The sequence below is a fragment of the Lissotriton vulgaris genome, chromosome 7, assembly GCF_964263255.1.
Source record: "Lissotriton vulgaris chromosome 7, aLisVul1.2, whole genome shotgun sequence".
Lineage (NCBI taxonomy): Eukaryota > Metazoa > Chordata > Amphibia > Caudata > Salamandridae > Lissotriton > Lissotriton vulgaris.
Genome location: NC_141695.1, coordinates 697370760 through 697387450, shown reverse-complemented (window position 1 = coordinate 697387450; position 16691 = coordinate 697370760).

Below are 16691 nucleotides of genomic sequence, written 5' to 3'. Positions count from 1 at the left end.
GAGTTTCTGGTGTTTTTATTTTAATCTTTAACCCTCCTGGCCTTTTCTCATAAGCACTCCCTGAAATACGGTTGAGCTCACCCTGGCCTTTAAGAGCCAGGGTTAACCAGATGATGAGGCATGACACTATTAGAGTGTGTGAGGGTTACTATACAAATTAGTAGTAGTAGCAGTTGATTAGATTACCGTCTGATAGAAAACTGTGCCTACACCTTATTTACTAGTCTCTACTGGGTTGGATACTTTGTGGTTATTGTACCTAAATCTCCCGCCAGACTGCATGAATGTCATTAAAGGAGTCGTGCTGCTGTAATATGTCTGTGGCGGACCCCATGATGTCTGCGTCTACTGCCTGGAGACCGACCATGACTGTCGAGACTGTCGAGCCATGTCCCCTAAGGTCTTGCGGGAGGCCCGGCACTCCACTCACCGCCGCTCCGGGTCTAGAGGCCGTTCGCGGGACAGCTCGCAGGACGGAAACCGTCGCTCCTCGTGCTTGAAGTCTTCACCTTCAGATTCCGGTAAGCGACGCCATAAAAAGTCGAAGAAGCGTGTTCGCTCTCAGACATCCCCCTGTCGCTCTTCCGGAGCCTGGGAGTCCCGCGGCCTAACCGCCATACCCAGGTCCGTTGGCGATTCCCGAACAGTTGCAAGAGTTTCTTGCTGCCATGGACTGCCTTTTTAGGCCTCAGGCTCTCGCCGGCGGCCCACGCGGTCCCGTGTCCAGATCCTGTTGGCCCGGCGGTACTGCCTCAGGCGCCGGCCTCGGAGCCACTAGATCCAGCACCCTCTGCTCCATCCTCCAGAGCCGGATGAGGACTGGGACTGTTCCGAAGACCCCCTTGCATGGCAGTGTGACTCCGAGCAGGATTGGGTGGATGACCTTCAAGATGCGGGCGAAATTGATGTGTCTTCTGACCCGGGGTTTGCCTCCCCTCCGCCTTATATGGAGGAGGGCACTTCATACACTATGGGGCTGCGGAGGCTCTCCATCTCGACCTCCCTACGGTGGCCCTTAAGACCAACCTCCTTACGGAGGTGCTCCAGGCGGCGTCCGAACCGTTGCTCCCTTTTAATGAGGCTCTTACCGAGGTCCTCTTGGGCACTTGGTTGCGGCCGGCCTTTGGGGGCGCCGGTGGATAAGAACATCGCTGGGACTCATCGCCCAACGCCTGGTGATCCTGCCTTCTTGACCACTCACCCCACGCCTGAGAGCCTGGTCATTCAGGCCTAGATGTCGCAGAGTGCCTTTCCCACGGCTCCACCGGATAAGGACTCTAAGCGGCTGGACCAATATGGCAAGAGGTTGGTCTCCTCTGCCAGCTTGGGATTGTGGTCGGTTAACACCACCTGCTTGTTGGGCCGCTACTGCCACGCGGTGTGGGATTCGGTAGCCGAGGTCTTGCCTCAGTGTTCTGAAAAGGTCCAGGCTGTCCTTTTCCGAGCGGTTGTGGAGGGCAAGGATGCGGCGAAGTTTGCCATCAGGTGTGGTCTGGATACCACTGATGAGCAGGGCGATTTCCATGACCCGGGTTGTTGCGGCGCCATGCCTGGTTGTGGTCTACTGGGTTTTCGCCCGATGTCCAGAGCTCGCTCATGGACATGCCCTTTGATGGCTCCCGCCTCTTTGGCAACAAGGCGGGCAATGCCTTGGAACGATTTAAAGACTTGTGCGCCACAGCCAAGTCTTTGGGTCTTTCCACAAAGACCCCTGCCACGTCTGGATTTCGTTACTTTCGTGGCCAGAGTAAGAACACCCAAGCACGCTCCTCCACTAAGCCTGTGCAGAACCAGCCGCATCGTGGCCGCGGCTGTGGCTTCAACAGAGGCGGGTCTGGTAACCAGCGAGTGGGTCAGTCCACCTCCTCCCCCCGCTGCTTCCACCTCTAAGCCCTCCTAATCCGAGCTTTAAGGTGCACCCCACTCCGGTGGGTGGCAGGGTCCGACAACACCTCCACCACTGGCGCGAAATTACCTCAGACAAGTGGGTTCTGCAGATAATCTGTCAAGGTTACTCGCTCCCCTTTCTGTCCTCCCCTCCAGCCATGCCACCTCTGTACCACCGGCTGTCGGGGGATCATTTGGCTCTTCTCCGTCAGGAAGTCTCAGCCCTCCTGGCCAACGGGGCCATCGAGCTTGTTCCCGGTCAGGAAGTAGGGAGTGGTTGTTGTTCCCACTACTTATTGGTCCCCAAGAAGGACAAGGGGGGCCTGCGCCCCTTCTTGGACCTCTGGGACGTCATTCGATTCCTCCAGAAGGAGAAGTTCAAGATGCTGACTCTGGCTCAGGTCCTGGCGGCCCTGGACCCTGGAAACTGGATGGTAGTGTTGGACTTGCAGGACGCTTATTTTCACATCCCCGTCCTGCCGGCCCACCGGCGCTACCTGCGGTTCACGGTAGGCCAGGAGCATTTTCAGTTTGCCGTGCTCCCCTTCGGCCTTAACAGTGCCCCTTGGGTGTTCACAAAAGTGATGGCAGTGGTCGCAGCTTATCTGCACAGGTCGGGGGCGTCCGTCTTCCCCTACCTCGACGACTGGTTGTTGAAGGCGGCCTCTCCCCAGGCAGTCGTCACCCACCTCCAGACTACGGCCGACCTCCTGCAGTTTCTGGGGTTCTCCATCAACGTGCTGAAGTCACACCGGAGTCCCTCTTAGAAGCTCCCCTTCATCGGAGCGGTTCTGGATTCAACGCTGCTTCGGGTTTATCCTCCCGAGCAGCGAGTCCGGGATATTCAGGCTATGATTCCGTTCTTTCAGCCTCTATTCCGGGTTTCAGTCAGGATGACTTTTTGGCTTCTGGGCCTGATGGCCTCCTGCATCCTGCTGGTGACACATGCGAGGTGGCATATGCGGGCTCTGCAGTGGGACCTGAAGTTCCAATGGGCACAGCACCAGGGCAACCTGTCCAATCACGTCCAGATCTGGGAGGGCGCTGCACAACAATTGCAGTGGTGGCTCACGAATCGCGATTGGGTCAGTGGCAGATCCATCTCCCTTCCCCAACCGGAGCACACAGTGGTGACGGATGCGCCTCTCCTGGGATGAGGAGGCCACATGGGAGAGGCGGAGATCAGAGGCCTGTGGTCTCCGGTGGAGTCCCGGCTCCATATCAATCTTCTGGAGTTGCGGGCGGTCCGCCTTGCACTGAAGGCATTCCTTCCCTCTGTCTGGGGAAATGTAGTGCAGGTGTTTACGGAGTATACCGCCGCCATGTGGTATTGCAACAAGCAGGGCAGAGTGGGGTCCTGGGCCCTTTGTCAGGAGGCTCTGGGCCTCTGGACATGGCTAGAACATCAAGGCATTACTCTGGTGCTTCAACACCTGGCGTGTTCTCTGAACGCCAGGGCGTCTGAAATCAGCCGCCGTTGCTAGATGGATCATGAATGGCGTCTGAACTCGGACGTGGCGCAAGGTCTCTTTCAGCAGTGGGGAGAGCCTTGGTTAGATCTATTTGCCACCGAAGAGAACACGCAATGTCATCAGTCCTGCGCGTTGGAGTTTCCAAGGCGGCTCTCGCTCGGAGACGCCTTTTGATGCAAGTGGAGCTGCGGTCTATTGTACGCCTTTCTGCCTATATCACTTCTGCCCAGAGTGCTGAAGAAGATCAGGCGCGACCAGGCCCAGGTCATTCTTGTGGCTCCGGACTGGGCTTGAAGTGTATGGTATCTCGAGCTACTCAATATGAGCATCAATCCCCCGGTCCGTCTGCCTCTTCGGGAGGATCTTCTGTCGCAGCAGCAGGGGACAGTCCTCCAGCTGGAACTGTCCAGCCTCCACTTCCATGCTTGGAGATTGAGTGGCGACAGTTGACACCTTTCGATCTTCCTGCCGAAGTCTGTGATGTCATTCTGGCAGCCAGGCGTCCCTCCACCAAAATGGTATATGCCTGCAGGTGGAACAGATTGGTGGCATGGTGCACAGCAAAGGCTGTGGATCTCCTTTCTGCCGCTCTTTCTGAGGTTATTCGGTTCCTCCTCTCTTTGGCCCAGCAAGGGTTATCTTTCGGCCATCTCTGCCTTTCTACGGCTTCCAGATCAGCCTTCTCTTTTTAAGTCCCCGGTTGTTATCCGTTTCCTTAAAGGCATTACACACACACGTTTCCACCAATGCCTTTCATCATGCCTCAGTGGGACTTGAACCTTGTTTTGACTTTTCTGATGTGCGCTCCCTTCGAGCCCGTTCATAACTGTCCCTTCCGTCTTCTCACCTTGAAAACGGCTTTCCTGGTAGCAATCACCTCTGCCAGAAGAGTGAGCGAGCTCCAGGATCTTTCTTCAAAACCTCCCTTCCTTTCTATTCATCCGGACAAGGTGGTTTTAAAGACCTGTCCTTCTTTTCTGCCAAAGGTTGTCACGCCCTCCCACATCGGACAGAACATCACTTGCTCACCTTCTTTCCGCCTCCTTCAAGGGAAGAGGAGAGGCTTCACCGTCTGGACCCAAAACGTGCGCTCGCATTCTATCTGCAGCGTACACCGCAGTTCCGGGTGGATGATCAGCTTTTTGTTGTTTACCTGGTCGCCAAAAAGGGTCGGGCTGTGCACAAGCGGACCATCTCCTGATGGGTCGTTTAGTGCATCAAAGCATGTTACTCCTTGGCCAAGAAGGAGCCTCATGTGGGGCTGCGTGCCCATTCTACCAGGGCAACTGCAGCCACTACTGCCCTGGGACGCGGTGATCCCTTACAGGACATTTGTCGGGCAGCTACGTGGGCCTCGCTGTACACGTATACCAAGCACTACTGCCTTGACAGTCAGGTCAGGAGAGACGGCTTCTTTGGCCGTTCTGTGCTCCATGACTTTCTGGTGTAATCTTGTTCGCAGACCCTCCACCGGGGTTGTTATTACTGGGGTATATATTCTAAGGTAAAGAATCGATCACTAACGTGTCTCTTTCAGATGCATAAGTTACTTACTTGTGTAACAATATATCTGTAAGCGACATTAGTTAGTGATAGATTCCTTACCGCCCCGCCCATCCTCGTTGTTCTGCGAACTGATTACTAGAGTTAAGGTCATCCCCTTTTAGGGCCCTACTTTTATGCACCAATTGTCACTCTTGCATGGCTCTGCGTTTCGGCACGTAATAGTTGTGTACAGAACTGACGTCAGCGCGCATGGGTGGCGCCTATGTACTCTCCATGACGTCATCTTGGCGCCTCCGACGCCAGTGACGGACGCGGAGCAGCAGGACGCCACCTACTAGCGCACAGAGGTACTGCTAAGCAGAAAAACTTTCCGGATCCAGCTTGACGCCTGAGATATTCTAAGGTAAGGAATCTATCACTAACTAATGTATCGTTACACAAGTAAGTAACTTGTTCTTCATTGACGGTGAGACTAGTTAAATGACGATGATTCGAAAAGTGCGGCAAAGCAGATTATTTCCATAACAAAGTGTTTTGAAATATTTAAGCGATTATTGCTTTAAATCCAGATCATACAAACAGAATGTCTGAAAATATGGATTATAAGCTTGTTTTTAAAAACTCCTCCTACATCTGCCGGTCGCACTTAAACACTTGTGTGCCGCTCTGACGACAATCAAGTCCTGGGATCAAGTGACAAGACCAATACTGTGCCTCCGGTTCACAAAAGTACACATTCAGAGGGCATGGCAGGTGCTGAAAAGTTGACTTTTTTGTCAACAATCTCTGACCAGACTGATGCAGGGCTTAGGAGGGAATGGGCCCATCAGGCTGTAAAACTATAACATCCTGCGCAAGATGCTCAGGTGATGTGACTTCTCTGCTGGGGGTGCAGGAAGGAAAAACAAAGCTACCATCTGCCAGTGTGTCCAATCTCGAAGCATGTGTGTGCTTCTGGTCACCAAAAGGGTGGTGTGATTGTGGGAAAATAGCAGGCAAGACCCACTGCATGGATTACTCACGTGATGGCTGGTACCCCCAGAGTAGACTCGCAGGAAGGCTGGTTGGGGCACGGCTAATTGATCTGTTAAATTCTGGCTTGCCTGCTCAGCGCTGTTCATGAATATTCTATCTCTGACGCATAGCATTTTAAATTTGAAGGCGCAGTTGCATGCTCATATGTGTTAGACAATTTTAGTGCGCTGGTGCTGCCTCATTGGCGGTGTGCCTCAATTGCAGTGTGCCTCAATTGCAGTGTGCCTCAATTGCAGTATTGTCAGAGGGGCGCTAGAATACGTGACTAATGCATTTTAATGCAGTGATGCGGACCCTAGCATTAAAATGTGTTATTCAAAAGCCTGATGTGGCCCTACCCTGAGCCAGCCCTAAAACTGCGAAAAGTAAAACTATAATAACGACGTTATTATAATTGAATTTTTCATGCTCAAAGAGAGCATTTGTTAAAGTTTTCATGTTAATCGCAGCGCCCATCATGCGCTGAATTTAACATGAAAACTTGAACAAATGCACACAATCACCCCGCAGCCCAGCTCTATTAAGAAAAAAAATTCAGCAACATAGCTGCCAAGGTTTGAAATTGCTATGTTGGACAGTTTCAAACCTGCCTTGACACCGTTCACGTGGATCTGTATGTGAGAAAATGCACCGTCTTTTCACTTTTTTAATCAAAAGTTTGGAGTGATATTTGGCGCTGCACCCACACGCGCGTCTGGTTACTGGCGCACATAGCCTTGGTTGCAGCGCACATAGACCTTACACTGCTGCACACAGGAAAACAAATTAGAGGGAACATTGGTAGGGACACCGTTGGGCAAGCTGCCAAATGTTCTTTGGCATCAGGAAATATCTTACTGGGCAGTTCGCGGTCAGGGGTAGTTCGAGTTGAGGCTGCAGTCATCAAGGTGGAGATTGGCAGGGGTCAGCTTACGGTGAATACTGCGTCTGGTCCAGTGAGGGGTTTGCAGTTCTTCAGGGCAGCCTTTTTTTTTTTTTTAAAGTTGGTTCCTTCTCCGCAGGAGATTTAGAGTCTTTGTTGAAGGCAGGCAGTCCTCCCAGGGCTTTTGAGGTCACTGGGCCTGAAGGACAAGTCGTTGTGGTGGAGCAAGTATGGAATGCAGCAGACAGGCTGGCAGGGTTGACCCCAAGTCAGTCTCTGGTCCTTCTTCTTTCTTGCTGGATCAGCTCTGTGGCGTCCGAGCTTCGTAGGTCATCAGGAATTTTATTTCATTTTCTGGGGTAGCGCCCTAAATACTAGATTTAGGGCAGTTGCAAGGAAGTAACAGGTAGGACCAGTGGGTTCATTACCTAGGGTGTCTACACCCATTGTATTGCCACCCTCCTGTGGGAGGGGGTAAAGCCCTAGCCCTGACTGAATGAGTTCCACCATCTGAAAAATGTGGCAAAGGGGGGCACACAACCTATTCCTACTAAGTTTTCCACTGGTTCTTCACCAAAAGTGGGGGTTTGAAACGGAGGCTGCCATCTGCTCCTAGCAGCAGAGGCTGGGGTTCCATTACAAAGGCAGCAAGGCATTTCAAGTTTCTTTCTCGAGCACTGTGCTCTTCTTGGGGGAGGATGTGTGACACCTTTGCCCAGGATGGGTTTTTGTTTTTGGCTTCAGAGCAGGGGCCCTCAACCCAGGATTCCAGAAACGTCTGGTGGTGGCACGCTGCGTAAAGCCAGTTAGAGACCACACCAGGGTTAGTTGGTTTTCCGGGGGCTAGGGCTACAGGGTTAGATGCTGAAGAGAGAGCACTCGATGTTCCATGTAAAAAGAGGTAGCTTAAAACAGAGATGGCAGCAATCCCTCAAAAAGGGGATTTTGATGCCCCCCTGGAAGTGAAAACAGCTGACCTGGAATCACCAATGACAGTAGAACCTCAAGAGGGAAGACAACCAAATATTCTATGATGAATTTGGGGAAATGACTTTTTGTATGGTCACCTAAGTTTGTAGACTGATGCTGCTGGTTTTCTTACTCTAAGAATGCACTGAGGCCTGCTAATCGTAAGTCTGCCCCAGTGCCTTAACCCTAAAAAGTGTATGTTGAATTGGCTTATACCAGATTGGGCTATGCTAACTTGTAAGCACAGTGTATACAGTACTAAGGGTACCCAGGGCATATAAGTTAGGTCATCCCAGGTATTGCAGCTCTGATAGTCCCAGCCTGGGTATTTCACTAGTAAAACAAGTCTCCCATAGCAGACTGGAAGAGCAGTTTTGAACTGCTAGCTTAACTTTTCCTTTTTCATTTAAACAATGGCAAAGCCAAACCTCCCCCTTCAATATGTATGTCACCCCGTGGAAGGCCTACTGAGTCTGAAGGCAGCATAATTCACAAACAGAACATGTATTATACGTTTTCTGACAATAAAAATGTGAAACTGTCGTCTTTACACAGACCCTTCAGCTGCGCTAGCTCCTGAATGGTGAGCCCAAAGTTAATACTCCAGGGTATCAAACAACTCTTTACATTGAGCGCACCGCATTCTCTATTAAAAACTTAATAACAGGCTGTGGTGTTCAACTTTTACAAAGTTGTCACTTTGTTGCCTTTAGTCTCCTGTATCCTTATGGTTATACAGCTTTCATCCCTTCCTGGGAAGACATGCTAACAACTCCCAGGAAGGGAGACAATAGAAGTCCCCACTGGAGACAGGTGTTACCTCTTTCCTGCAGGAAGCCACACTGAGGTTGGTAAATGCCGCCTTTTAGGGGTAAAATGGTAACACTTGGGATAAGGGCTGCTGTGTTTAGGTAGACAAGCTGGCACTAGGTACAGGAGAGGGAAACCTGCTGTCAAATCCGTTTTTCACAGGTGTGTAGTCTCCTTGGTAGCCAAACCGCAAGTTTGGTTGGGGAGATCTGAATGCCAAGAAAGGGGTTCTTACATGTTGGAGCTGGGCTGAATGGTGCATCTTCCGATAGCCAGATGCTACACTTGGCAGGAAGTGGTCATCAGGAGGGTGGTGCCCTGATAGCCCATAGGTTACCAACTTCATTCTACCCTGAGGACCTTTTCTGAGCATCAAAGGACACCCTGACTCGGTTGAAAGGAGGACTACCCATGCTGCACCGTGGAACCGGCAAAGAGAGGCTGCCCCGGCTTGGACTGCACCTGCTGAAACTGGTGGAAAGCAAAGTAGAGGGACTATGTCTGCTGTGTCCTGCTCATGGAGAAGTTGTCTCCAGGGCCCAGCCAAAGCAAGAGACTCCAAGGATCAGTTGGCTGAAATCCTGGCAGCACAGGGCCACAACAGCTGAAGAAGCCTGCTGGGTAAGTTAGTAGCCCAGAATCTTCACACCACCACCAGCACCAGAGACCCGGACCCAATGCTTAAAGTACTGCTTGATTACCCAGAAAATGAGTTATTGCGTGGGGAAGGATTTGACTGTGATCGTGAAACCTGGTAGTCTAGTGGCGACTAGAATAATTCCAGGATCTAGAGGACTTTGAGAGATATCCACCCCATGGCCAGGACTTTCTCTCTTTCTCTGTGGACCAAGCAGTAGCCGCAGAAGACCCTGTCAACCGCATCCCAACTACAGCATCCTTGAGCATTTTCAGCATCCTGTATCCCCTACATTAGGGCAACTTCCATAGGAACCTACGGCAAATGATAAAAGTGCCTGGAACTGACTGAAGTCTGCTTCACCTGTTGAGGTAACTGTTTCTGAGCACCTAACCGGTCCTATTGGAGTTTGTCACCCAAAGCAACTCAAACCTGCTTCAACACAACTAGCTGAAGTTTTTGCTCAAAAAAGTTCTAAGTGTTACATTTGTTGACTTTGCCAATGCTGGTTTCCTGTTGAGTCAAAAGGGCATATTTGCTGTACCTTGTAAAACCTATATCTCCAGAACCCTCCAATTGATCTTTTTGGTGTGGTGTCTACAGAAAAATGCACTCTGTTTTAATAATTTGGTGTCCGATTTCCTGAGTGTCTCGTGTATTTCTTCTTCAATTGTTTTGGTGCTGTTTAAATCTTAAACACTTGTTTATTTGTAAGCTGTGCTACTCAGAGCCACATCTACTCAGGGTTGGACTAGAGGGTTTAACAAACGAAACCTACTAGTTCTTAAGGGGTTGGTAATTGTATTACACAGTGAGGTCGTACAACCACAGCATATAATACACCCCATTTCCTCAAGTTGATGCCTCGTGGTGGGATCTATAACATTTATTTAGCAGTACCCTACAGTTGTTTAAGTCTTGAGACCATTGAGAATCTGCTAAAGTGGACATCTAGCAAGGGGATACCAGTGGTACCCATTGGGTATTCTGGGAGGAGGACCTACTGAACAGTGAGGCCAGGTACCCTAAACCAGGAGCAACCGTAAGTTTAGATTAGTGGTCCCACAGCAGTACAGGGATTTGTTCCTTAACCTGGCCTATGAAATCGCCTTTGCTAGACACCTCGGTTAGAATAAGACCTGGGAGCGGCTGATCAATCACTTATACTGACCCCAGTTGTCTGAGATTTGTTTTGGCACTCCTGTGCCATCTGCCAGGCCAATGGCAAAGCAGGGGAAACCCCAAAGACTCCCCTCATACCACTTCTAGTGGTGAGGACTCCTTTTGAGAGGGTGGGCATTGACCTTGTTGGTTCCCAAGACCTCCCTCCACCTAATAGCCTCAGTGAATAGATTTTTCCTGGTGGTAGTGGACCATGCCAGCAGGTATCCAAACACTGTTCCCCTTCTGACAGTCATTGCTCCTGCAGTGGCTAGAGCCCTCCTTGGAAACCAGGGTTGGCTTTCCTAAGGAGGTGCCCCCGGATAGAGGCACACATTTCATGTATACCTATCTGAAGGCAATGTGGGATGAGTGTGGTGTGACTTAGAAGTTCACCAATCCCCACCATCCCCAAGCTAATGGTCTAGTTGAAAGATTCAACAAGACCATGAACGGCATGATTTTGGGGTTACCTGATAAATCTTAGTAGGAGATGGGATGTCCTTCTCCCATGCCTGCTGTTCGCCTCAAGGAGGTCACCCAAAAAGGAGTTGGCATTAGTCCCTTGAAGCTACTCTTTGAACACTCTGGAGCTGACGGAAGACTGCTTCAGCTGTTGAGATGACTCTTTCTGAGGGCCTAGCCAGTCTCACTGACTGGCTCCCTTGCGGAGTTGATCACCCAAAGTAACTGCGATACAACTAGCCAAAGTTATTCCTCAAAGTTTCTAAATGTCAGATTTATTTAATTTGCCCATGCTTGTTCAGTTGAGAAAAAAGTGTATATTTACTGTACCTTGTAAAACCTATATCTCCAGAACACTCCAATGGTTCTTTTTTATTGTGGTGTCTAAAAATACAATTAATTTTTTTAATTGTCTTATTTCTCAGGTGTCCTGTGTATTTATTATTAAATTGTTTTATTGCTGTATAAATGGTTTACACATGTTCCTTTGTGTAAGCCTTGTTGCTTAGAACCCCAGCTACCCAGGGTTGAGCTAGAGGGTTTAACAAACAAAACCTACTGTTCATAAAGGGGTCAGTAAGTGTATAACAAAGTGAGGTCTAACAACCACACGATCTAATACACCCCATTTCCTCACATTTAAGAACACCCTGAGGCTTTAGGCTACTCCACAAGGCCAAGCGAGCAGCAGACAAATATTGGGTCCAGCCAGAGGGGGAAAGGAGACAAAAAGGCTTCCTACTCAATACCCTCTCTCCCTCAACAATACCTATCAATGCTACTCCGCATTTTGAACCAGGGTAGAAAGGTGTTCAAGGAACCAGCAACCACAAATCAGTAACACCAAGAGTGGAAATACATTCTTCAAGGGACCATCAAATCATAATATTATGAGGTAAGGTGACAGCGCACTTAATCATTGTGGCCACTGCAAAGAAAAGGTACAATGTACTAATGTCACCTGAGCCACCTCCTGGAAAAAGAGCTAATAAATTGAGATGGTTGGGTGAAAGTTGGCAAGAGGATCCGCTATACAATGATGCATCACCAACTCCAATGCCCTGCGGAAAGGTATGTCTACCAACATTGGGAGGAAGTGGGAGAGTTGCTGAAACACATACCAGAACAATAATACAAGAGACTAAACTCGCTCATAAGAAAGGGCAAGACTGTAGCCTTCACATGTTTAAAATTGGCACTAGATGGAGAAGACTCCGCAAGCAGCTGCTGACTGGGACAACACTAAGAAGGCATGCCTGGCTGCGAGTGTTCAGTTTAAAAAATAAGCACCCAAGGTCTCCCCTTGATGCTCCTGACTACGCCTGCCGCCTCAACACCAGGGACCCCTTCAACCGCGACCAACAGAGGGTAAGATTTCCCGAAGCCTAAAGACACCCCGGCGCCCTGCGGCCCCCTGTGCCCAACTCCTGGGAGTCTACCCAACCTACAGCTTCCCAACTCCCCCCTCGAAGTGGTGGTCGCACCTGAAGAATCCCTGTCCCTGAGCTTGCAGCCTTTGTTAGTCACTCAGCTTTCCCATTGAAATCTATTGGGCGCCCAACGGCCCAAAAGCACCCTGCCCCCAGCCGCCCCAGTGTCGCTGGGAGTGCACCATCTGTTCTGTTCGACTTCCCCACCTGCCCTGAGCAAGTGACCAGGAGCTCTGATCCCACAGCCACGTTTCCAACAGCCACCAACCAAAGGCCTCCTAAGCTAACATTGGCCCTACTCTCTGTGCACACTGCTGCGCCTGTGTCGCTGAGAGTGTAACTACAGTACCTATCTGAACCTGGGTGACCCCTGAATCTTCCCCAGAACCTTAACTCTGCCAGTCGAGTTCTTGCCTGAAAGCCGATAACTTACATTTTCTCCATAGGGTAACATTTAAATGGTTTTCATTTGGAAATTCTTCTAAGTGTCGAGTTTTGAAACTTTGAAATATTCACTAAAAATGGTCCACTCAACAAAAACGAAATTACTCACCTGTTACCAGGAGTGATACCAGTGCTGGATCTTAGCACCCAGGACTGACCAGAAAAAGTGATTATATCTGTGATTTTCCGATAACCTGAATTTCCTCCATAGGATAACATTGGCTGGTTTTTACCAGAAATTCTTCTAAATGTCGATTTTTGAAACATACAAATATTACTGAAAAATCGCCTGTTTAACAAAAACTATTTCCTTCAACTGTTTTCAGCAGATGCACCAGGGCTGAATTCCCATTGAGCTCAATGTTATTATTGTGTTAAGTTTCTATTGCATATTGCAACAACTGTATCTATTGCATCTAAAAAAACTTGCTCATTGAAAGCATTCAACTGTAGCACCTCATTCTGAGAAAGTATTTGTATACCAACCTGTGGTTCCTAAATAAAATAAGCATATATTTTATACAAAACAAATGGCCTAGAGTTCAGTTCTTGAGTGTGTGAGACCATTTGCTGACTGTGTACATCAAATGCTTTACACTGTTCTCTGATACTGTTGTACTGCTTGACCAAGCTACCACCTTAGAGAGTAAGGTTCTATTTAACTTTAACCTCTGGGGACTGCTGGACTCTGTGCACACTGTACCTTACTTTGGTTTAGTATATACAGAGCCACTCTCTTACATTGCTGGATCAGGGTGGGATACAAACTTGCATTTGTTGGACTACTTGGTTACCCTCTGATCACACGACAGAACTCTTAAATTGCCTTTAGAATTCTGATTTTTTTAAATTGACATTTGTTTTTCTCCAAACTACTAAAAGTCTTGTCAGGGTCTTGCTTAAGTCTCTTTAGAGTTTTAGAAAAATAAGTCACTGTAGTCAAGGGTAGAGGGTTAGAACTGTTTGGTTAGAATGTCTCAAAAGAACCCAGCTATTAGTGAAATAACACCATGCAGGACCTGGTTGAGGAGCTCGCCCTCACACCTTACTTACACTTGTCTTTCAAGGAGTAATGGTCCTTATGCAAACTTAAAAATATACCTATGGACCTGCATCCAACAAAACAAGGGCTCCAGGAGCTCCTGGCTTGAGTATGCCAAGGATAACCCCTCTGAGAATGGTGGTGACCAGTCAGAGGAGGAAAGGGAGGAGGATGAGGAGGATAATGTCCCCCTCACACAATCCCTAGGGAGGAGAGGGCCCCAGACCGTTAACTCCAAGCATCAACCCCTGGAGACCTAGAAACCACACAGGTGGCTTAGTCTTCAGTGAGGACATTGGGAATAGCCCCATTGAGGAGGACAGCTTTTTAGCAAAGCTGGCCAAAAGATTAGACCTAGAGTCCTGACTCCTAGCTCTGGGAAAGGAAAGAGATGAGTTTCGCACCCATCAATGGTAGCAGAAATACAGATAATAAGGATAAAGAGCCATCTTAGGATCCTAAAATCCCCAAAGGGATTATCCCTAAATTTGAGGAGGGTGATGACATCACCAAATGGTTCACAGCCTTTGAGAGGGTTTGGGATATGAGAAAGGTGAAGAAACCTCTCTGGGGGGCACTTTTGTGGGAACTGTTCCCTGAAAACTGCAGAGACAGGCTTCTGACCCTCTCTGGGCCAGATGCAGGGTCTTATGACCTCATGAAGAAGACTCTGATTGAGAGATTTGGACTCACCAGTGAGGAGTATAGAATTAGATTCAGGTGGGCTCACAAAACCCAGAACAAGTCCTGGATTGATGTTGTAGACTACTCAGTAAAGACACTGGATGGTTGGTTAACTGGATACAATGTGCATGACTTTTCTGTCCTTTACAATTTGTTTATGAAGGAACATATACTAAGTAATTGCAAGAATGAAAAGTTACATCAGCATTTGGTATAATATCTCCCCAAGAATTCGGAAAGAAGGCAGACCACTGGGTCAAGACTAGGGTGACAAGAAAGAAGGTGGTTACAAACCTCCCCCAGGGGAAAGGTGGTGAGAATCCCCAAGATAAAAAGTCTGAATCTTCCAAAGGGCCGCAAAAACCTGTACAGGGGTGGGACCCAAACTACTCCTTATGTGCCTCAGCCCTATAGGGGGAAGAACTTTGATCCTGCAAAGGTCTACTATAACAACTGTAAGAAGTTGGGACATTTATCTGTAGACAAGTCTTGCCCTCACAACAAGGCCCCTAGTTCAACAAGTACAGCTACTTCTGGGGTAGCAAGTCTACAGATGGGATCAACAGTGTGCCCAGAGCAAATCAGGATGCACACTGAAGCAGTTCTAGTTTCAGACGGGGAAGTTGAGTTTACCACTGTAGCTGTATGGCCACCCATTTTAAAGAAATACTTACAGTACCCCTGGTTCAATGGAACTAGGATAGAAGCCCTGAGGGATACAGGTGCCAGTGTCACTATGGTGAGAGGCACACTGGTTTCCCTGGAGCAATATTTGATTGGGCGTATTTCCCCAGTTACCAATGCTGACAGTGTTACCACTAATCATCCAATGGCTTTGGTGACATTAGGCTTGGGGAGGGGGGGGGGGGGGGTTACTGGCGTGAAACAGGTAGTCGTCTCTCAAAAGCTAACAGCTGTATGTCTGCGTGGAAATGACTTGGAAACCACAGTCTGGGCTGAGGTTGAGTTAAACACCCATGCAGCATTGCTGGGTATCCCTGAATTGGTGTGTGTACAAACAAGAGTATAAAACAAAAGGAAGGGTGAAAAAGTAGGATTGGGGCCTGAAAGTATGGCCCAACCCACCAAGAGAAAAGGTAAGAAGAATGGGGGACCAGCTTCTGTACAGCAAACAATTCAGGACCCCTCTCCTCAGGGAGAGGACTTGGACACCCCAGAGGGAACTGAGCCTATGGAGCTTGACCCTAACCAGGTTGAACTCTTGGGCCCAGAGGGACCCACTAGGGAAGAGCTGTGCAAGGGTCAGCAAGACTGTCCCACTCTTGAATGCCCGGGGCAGCAAGCTGTTTCAGAAACAAAGGGAGATGTCAGTGTTACCCACAGAGCTTATTGGGAAGAGGGATTAATGTACACTGAGGCAAGAAACCCCAATCCTGGAGCCACCAGGAGAGTGGTAGTGCCACAGAAGGGCAAGGAGTTCCTCCCTATTAGCTCATGACAGCCCCCTAGCTGGACATCTGGGCCAAACCAAAACCTGGGAAAGGCTGGTTAGACACTTTTACTGGCCCCAGATGCACCAAAAGGTGAAGGAGTTACCTTTCAGGCCCGTGGCAAGACAGGAGGACACTCAAAGGCCTCCTGATACCACTGCGTGTGGTGGGGGTTCCCTTTGAAAGGGTAGGTGTGGACATAGTGGGTCCACTTGAACCTCCCACAGCCTCAGGGAACAAATTAATTCTAGTCTTAGTGGATCATGCTACTAGGTACCCTGAAGCAATTCCACTTAGGACTACTACAGCTCCTGCCGTAGCCAAGGCCCTCATTGGTGTCCTCACCAGGGTAAGGTTTCCTAAGTAGGTGGTTTCAGACAGAGGTTCCAACTTCATGTCTGCTTACCTAAAACACGTGGAAGGAATGTGGAGTGCAGTACAAGTTTACTACACCACATCACCCACAAACCAATGGCCTTGTTGAGAGATTCAACAAGACATTAAAAGGCATGATCATGGGACTCCCTGAAAAACTCAAGAGGAGATGGGATGTCCTGCTGCCATGCCTGCTTTTCGCTTACAGAGAAGTGCAGCAGAAGGGAGTAGGGTTTCCCCCTTTGAACTTCTGGTTGGCCATGCTGTGAGGGGACCACTCTGTCTTGTGAAAGAAAGTTGGGAAAGGCCTCTCCAAGAACCCAAGCAAGACATTGTGGACTATGTGCTTGGCCTAAGGTTCAGAATGACTGAGTACATGGAAAAGGCATCCAAGAATCTTGAGGCCAGCCAGGAGCTTCAGAAGCACTGGTATGACCAAAAAGCAGCACTGGTTGAATTTC